Source organism: Sceloporus undulatus, chromosome 1 (genome assembly GCF_019175285.1).
Source record: "Sceloporus undulatus isolate JIND9_A2432 ecotype Alabama chromosome 1, SceUnd_v1.1, whole genome shotgun sequence".
Classification (NCBI taxonomy): Eukaryota; Metazoa; Chordata; class Lepidosauria; order Squamata; family Phrynosomatidae; genus Sceloporus; species Sceloporus undulatus.
The window spans coordinates 226817839-226825162 of NC_056522.1; positions in this window are offsets into that span (position 1 = coordinate 226817839).

Genomic DNA, 7324 nt, shown 5'->3' on the forward strand with positions numbered 1-7324 from the left:
GATTCATTGGCTTCTGCCATCTAATTATTTCTTGGACTATAGCTCTAATTACAACAAGTAGTTTAAATTTTGATAGTAAATTAAGATATTGGTTTTGCAACTGAAGAACACTGAAAGTGTCATATCCTCCAACATGTTGTAAATGAAAAATAGGGCACATCCACACTGCAGAACTAATGCAGTTTGACACTACTTTAGCTGGGATTTGTAGTTTTGTGGGATACTTAGTCTTTTTTATAACAGAGTTCTAGTGCCACAGCAAACTGGAAATCCCAGGATTCCATGTACTAGAGCCATGACAGCTAAAGCAGTGTCAGACTGCATCAATTCTTCAGTGTGGCAGCAGCCCAGAACACATGATCACATCATAGTGTGGTTAAGATGGCAAAAGTTATTAATGAGGAAGAACCCACAAAATACAAGAGGTTTCTACAATTTGCTTTTTCCTAAGTTACTGGAAAGAGAAAGATTTTTCCTCCTAATTGCCACTCCCTCTGGTCAGTCAACTGAGTGCAGACTGCAGCTGGCAAATTTGAACTAAGCCAGGGACAAAAGGAAAAAAGTAGGAAGAGGTGAAAAAAATGGGACATTTTAAAAGCAACTTAAAAAGTGGGATGACAGAGGAATAATTGGGGCTGTCCCTGCCAAACTAGGATACCTGGACTTCATGATGTACAATTAGTTTCCTGTTTTAAAATTATAACTATATAAAATGAACCCCTAACTGTATATGTGCACTGAAATCTGTAGAGCTTTATATCTCAATAAGTTTATTTTGGACATGAGTTTTACTAAAAGGTGCTTAACAATTTGTTTATTTCGATAATTTTTCTATAATTACACACAAGTATTGTCAGATTCCACTGATGCAGCTGCAGACAAAGAAGATTTTCATACCTGGCTCAAACGTTGCTCAAAGGTGCCTGGAACATCCTTAAAAGGTTCAGGAAGAGGGCATGTCTGAAAGCCAGGAGCGCTTCCCCAATCACCATGGAAACATGGCTCCCTTTTAGCATGCCTGAATCATTCCAGGGGAGTGGATTTTCTATGGATGCAACTTTTTATGGATGCAATAATTTAGTATTGATTTGTTTGTTCAGTTAATATCCAACCAGTCTTTCTGGACGCCCTAACCCTAGTACGTGCCGAGCACGTACAAAATGGTGGTGCCCATTCTACATGGGCGCCACCATCTTGATGTAGTGGACGCTTATCATCCGCACGTCTCAGCACCATTATGATGCCGCAAGTGCACCATTGGCGCTTTGCGGCGTCATAATGGCGCCGCAAAAAGAAGCCACTTTTTGCGGCTTATTTTTGCTGCTCGGAGCAGCCGCGTGGTTTGGCCACTGCAGCTGCTACGCGCAGCAAATGAGGGTGCCGGCAGACCACCCTTTCGGGCGGTCTGGAAAGCGCCTATATTTATATACTACCTTTCTCCCAAAATGAGACCTGAGGCCCAAAGCAATTTACAGAATAGGTTAAGAGAAGATACAGCAAGTGCACAAAAATAAATTGAAAAAGCAATGAGGGGGCTACAAACAGCCCCAAAGGGGTAGCCTCCAGCCATCCCTTTTACAGCCAGACCAGGGCTGCAGCAACCACATGCTATGGCTCTGATCTTGCCTTTCCAGGGTGCAACAAGGATCCACAAAAGGCGTCTCCTTTTTGCGCCCTCGAAAGGGTGTGAGAGTCATTGCACCGTGGCTTTACGGTGCTCCTTTAGCCCTGTGTCATGTGGATGCAGTGCCAGAGGAGCGCCATGATGCTGTGCACCATGTGGTATGGCGCACGGCATCACGCCGCCTTGGGGGTGGAGCCAGGGTGTGCATCTGATCCCATTGACTCTCTACCTCACCCTATTGATTGATTGATTGATTGTTTTTAGATTTGGATGTTGTATTTAGTGCTCTTGGTTTTATCTATTTTATGATGTGTTTTGTAATTGGTTTTAAACTGTATGTAAACCGCTTTCATCTTTTGGAAAAGCAGTATATAAATAAAATTTATTATTATTATTATTATTATCATATGGATGCTACACCCCGACTCTGCCCCCAACTAGGCCTTTAAGGCCGGTCTGCACAGGGCTTAAATAAGCATTTAAATTATAAATATTGGTTGGCATTCTGTCCAACAATGATTTTATCAAAGCAGAATGCATGATATTGTAGCTGCTGGGGATTCTTACTTATCATGAATTACTAAATATGACCTCCCAAGCCTACCTTTACAGCCTTGACAGAAACCCGACCAAAGTGCTTCTGAGGCAATGTCATCTCCAGTAGGATGTCTTGGGACAGGTAGTTGTGGCAGGACCCAGAGAGTCCTGTTCTCAAGGCATCCAGTGACTGGGAGAGTTCTGCAGATGTTTCCCAGTGCTCTGATCTTCAGTGCATTGGATAGGCTTCACTTGGGGTGCTGCTAGGTTGCAAAAGCAGTAGAGCAGAAGGGGCTTCGTCAGTTGTAATTACAATGTCAGATCTCTATTATCATGGTCACAATGATATTAGCCTTTAATTCAAAATCATTTTAAAAGTATTTTAAACATAATGTTAAAGGTAAACAAGGTACTTCTCCAATGACCAAACAAATAATTTTGTGCACAAAACAATGTTCATATGCATGGAACCATTTGAAAGCAAAATTGTTACCATCTCAGCCACCCATGTAGAAAATTTTGGATTTTGGAGTATTTGGGATTTGAGAATTCTGGATAAAGGAGGCTCAACCTATGTAAGACAAAAAAACAATGGCAATGGAGAAATGGAAATTTATGAGATGGGCTCATAAATGCTTCTATCAGGAGAAGAAAACATTGCAGAAAAGGAAGTTTATAAACATAGGTAGTCTGATATACCTAAATGTACATAATTGCCTTAAAAATAAAAAAGTTAATTTGGTAAAGCAAAGCCAGCTACTTCTCAGATTTCTTACTGAACAAGGGGACAGAATATTCCTAGTAGGGTTTTGTTTTCATTTCCACAAGTATCAGACTTGACATCTTTTTTTCTTCTTTTAAGGAATCTGAACATTCAAGTAATAGCCTGACATATTCCTGCTAGCGTGAAGAGGGCAAGCTCACTTTGGTTCTCCTGTGCCTGTAGGCCTGAGGACACAACATTTAGAGGCCTGAAGATCTGAGGAAGCAACATATGATGCTTATAAAAAGGAGTCTTGCAGCCCTGAGGCTTCCTTATGGAAGCAATATCTTAAAAAATGAGCACTGGAGGAATGTGTGTTGTAGGAGGAGTGAAGGAAAAAGGAAAATGAAAAGACAGAGAAAGAAGAAATGAAAAGTAAAATTGGGAGAAGGTTCCTGTCAAAGAAGACATGTTAAACAGACCTGTAGCACAAAATATCTCTTTTCTGCAATTCCTGCCTTTCTCCCTCCTTCTTTACCCCTTGGAAATCTTAGGAAGAGCAATCTCTTTCACTCTGAAAAGAGGCAGATTTGTTAAATAATAGGAGGGTATGCTTTGCAACTGATAGAAAATAATAATATGGCCAGAAAGGAGAGAGGTGAGGGACCCTGAAGATCATGTACTGGTTTTAAGTAACTACCCTGTTTCCCTGAAAATAAAACATATCCATAAAATAAGGCATAGCAGGATTTCTAAGCATTTGTGCAATATAAGCCATACCCCGAAAATAAGACATAGTGATAGGCCTGGCAGGAACGGAAGGGGCTGGAAGGGAGCGGAAAGATTGGGCCAATGGTTCCAAAGAAAATGGAGTCACAAGAAATTCAGAATGGAATTCTGGGTTTGGAGAGACTAGTTATGATGATGTTTCATAAGAAGACAACTTAACTATATTTGCATAAATGTAGATTGTTGTACCATACTTAATAAAAACAAGACATCCCCTGAAAATAAGCCATTGTGTGTCTTCTTGATGAAAAATTTTATTTTCAGGGAAACATGGTACCTAGATATTTGCTGATAGATTTCTAGTTTTAGTTGTAACAGTTATTAACGTGATTCAGACTCTTGTCTGACTTTATCTGTCTGTCCATCTGCCTATCTATCTGCCTATCTATCTGCCTATCTATCTATCTATCCCAATAAATAAAACAATGTATTGTTTCATTGACGCCTGTGGGGGGAAACATTTGTATGATCTCAGAATAAGAAACACACACATTTTAATCCCCCCTTCTAAACATACCAATACCATAGTGAAAGTAGTGTTGCATAAACTGCCTGCAACACTGCTTCCTCTTGTCAACAGACAATGCCAACACAGTAACACAAGTAACACAAGGTTTGCATGTTGCTCAACCTTGAGCCGCCCGAGCTTCCTCTTTAAAAATATCTGAAATTTCACTATGAATGTGAGAACAATGTAACTGGAATTAAAAGTTGATTTGGTCTCCTTTCCCTCAAAAGCACTTGCATGCAAAGTCAGCACAGCAGTCCTGTTCTCAGCTGAATAAGTCTGGTTGAACTCAGTGAGGCTTTCCTCATGTACTGTAAATGTGCTGTAAATAAGCGACAGTGTCAGACAAGTCTGATAGAGAAATTACACCAGATATAATGAGAGTGTCCCTGCCAACATTCTATACTAAGTATAGTATAATGTCTTGGTAAAATTATTTTGGGGTTTTTTAAGTTAAAAATAATCTCTGTTAAAGAATAATCAATTATTATTTCATGATTTTAGATCATGTCTAGAATGACTTGATGTGAAATCTCTAGAAATCTTTACAAAGTTGTATAATTGATTTTGTTTGTCAAAGTTAATAAAAGTCTTTGTTTCTACCCTTGCTAGAGAAAGAGAAAAAGTGGCATTTTCGAAACACCGTTATTGTCCTTTATATTATCAGTTATCATAGTTGCTAATAAAAAGGCAATAAAATGTTTTGAAAATGCCACTTTTTCTCTTTTTCTCTATTTCCAAAAGTTGATATTAACTAGAAACAGACTAATTAATTAATTAATTAATTAATTTCTAATATAACATTGGATGGAAACATTTATTAATGGAGTTCTGATTTGTTGTGAATGGTTGGGAATCATCCACAGGTAGCTTGAAAAGCACAGTCTAAATTCACTGTGGATGACATTTTTGCAGACAACTTCAGACTGCCTTAGAGGTCACATAATTGAATGTTATTACCAATACACACACACACACACACAGAGAGAGAGAGAGAGAGAGAGGGCATGCCATAGATGAAAACCATTAGCATGACTAGTAGTATGAAAAATTTTCACTTTGATTTTGTGGAATTTATCAAAATCTTAACTACATTTTCTTCTCATTGTTGCTTTGTGTCATGTTGTGAGACTATTTGGTTTCTTTCTGCAATAAGATCTGCAAATATTTTTAATGTGCTTTTCCTAATTTTTGCAATCCATTTAATTTGCTCACCTTTCCCCCCAATGACTAACATGTTTTTTCATGATTTTATTTTTTCAATTATTCATATTTTAGCCATCCACATTTTAAAATATATGCTTTGTTTTCTATACATCCTATTAGGAAATGTCTTGTAAGCCTTACAGATATGTGAATGTGTATTTTCTTGCAACACATCTAGGGAGACAAGATTTGCATTTACAAATCCCTATGCAAATGTTTCTTTCACAGAGACTGTCAAGTCCAACAAAATTTCTTTCCATCCCTAATTCTGACACACCCTTTTTTTTTATAAAGAAACTGTTTTATTCACTCAAGTGACCCTACTCCACACTACTACAATCTGAAGTTGTACTGTATAGACACAGGTTTACCATTATGAGAATTAAGTATTTGAGCATGTTGTAAGCTGGTTTTTACAACCTGGGGCTCTCTCAAAATAATACTGCCTGCTTATTTCTGGGACCCCAACACAGGTGATGCTGGAAACAATAAATGTATAATGCAATAAAAAATTGATTCTATATGAGTTTTTTTGCAAGGGGGATAATTATAGAATCATAGAATCACAGAGTTGAAAGAGACCACAAGGGACATGCAGCCCAACCCCCTGCCATACAGGAACACAGAATCAAAGCATTCCCAACAGATGGTCATTCAGCCTCTGTTTAAAAACCTCCAAAGAAGGTCATCAGCTTCTATTCTGGCAGGCAGTAGGTAGGCTGCAGCTGAACAGAAGAATCACACCGATGCAATGTACAGTGGTGCCTCGGGTTACGAAAGTAATTCGTTCCGCGGCCGCTTTCGTAACCCGAAAAGCCTTCGTAAGCCGAATTGCCATAGGCGCTAATGGGGAAAAGCCGCGATTCCGTGCGAAAAAGCCGAAAAAAGCACCAAAAGTTTTTTCGTAACCCGAAAAAACATTCGTAACCCGGAACAATGATTCCCTATGGGATTTTTTCGTATCCCGAAAATTTCGTAACCTGGGTATTTCGTATCCCGAGGTACCACTGTATATTAAAAATTAAGCAATGATATATTATTTTGCACAGTTTTCACAAAATTTGGGGAAAGCAGAGATGATATGCTTAGACACCCTAAAGGCACCAGATCCATCTGACATTGGAATTTAAGCAGGGTTAGCCCTGGTCAGTACTTGGATGGGAGACTGCCAACAAAAACCTGGTGCTGTAGGCTATATTTCAGAGGAAGAACCTGGCAAAACCACCTGAGTGTAACTTGGCTAAGAATAACCTATGATGTGGTCGCCATAGGTTGATAGGTGACTTGAGGGCACCTACACAGGAAGAGAGATGATAAAGAAAAAGAGATGCTGAAGAGAGGAAAGTTAAGTAAAGAATAAAGGAAACACGAAAGAATAAAGAAGATGAAGATAGAAAGCATACTGGGGTTCAGACAACAGGCATATTTGAAGGGCTTCTTGTTCTGTCTCAAAATCAGAAACACAGATTCTCCCAAGAAACCATTCCAAAAGATGCTCCTTCCCTCTCCACATGGGATTAGAGAATAGTGCTAAAGAAAGACTAAAAGAAGTAAAGTTTGCAACAGCATTCGTTTAAGCTTTGAGTTGAAATCTAGTTGTACAATACAATTAGGAATCACATCCAATTTTTTCTCTCTGTAGATTTACTCATTTTTATATAATGTCATATGTTTCAGCACCAAACGTCATGCCAGAGTTTGCAGAACATAGCTAGAGACTTTGCCACCTCCCTGAAAGCCCACTATAATTATTTCAGTGAAGGTGTGCTGGAGGTGGTCAAATAATGTGTGATTACATTCCCCCTCCTCCTATATAAGTAAGCTGTGAGCAACTGTGCATCCTCTCATTTAGGAGTTGCTGTCATTAAAAGACAGTGTCACAGAACTGATATTTGACAAGCTGGAAGCTGTGCCTGGTGCCATTGACAACAAACCCTCAGTTATAATAGGCAAAGTG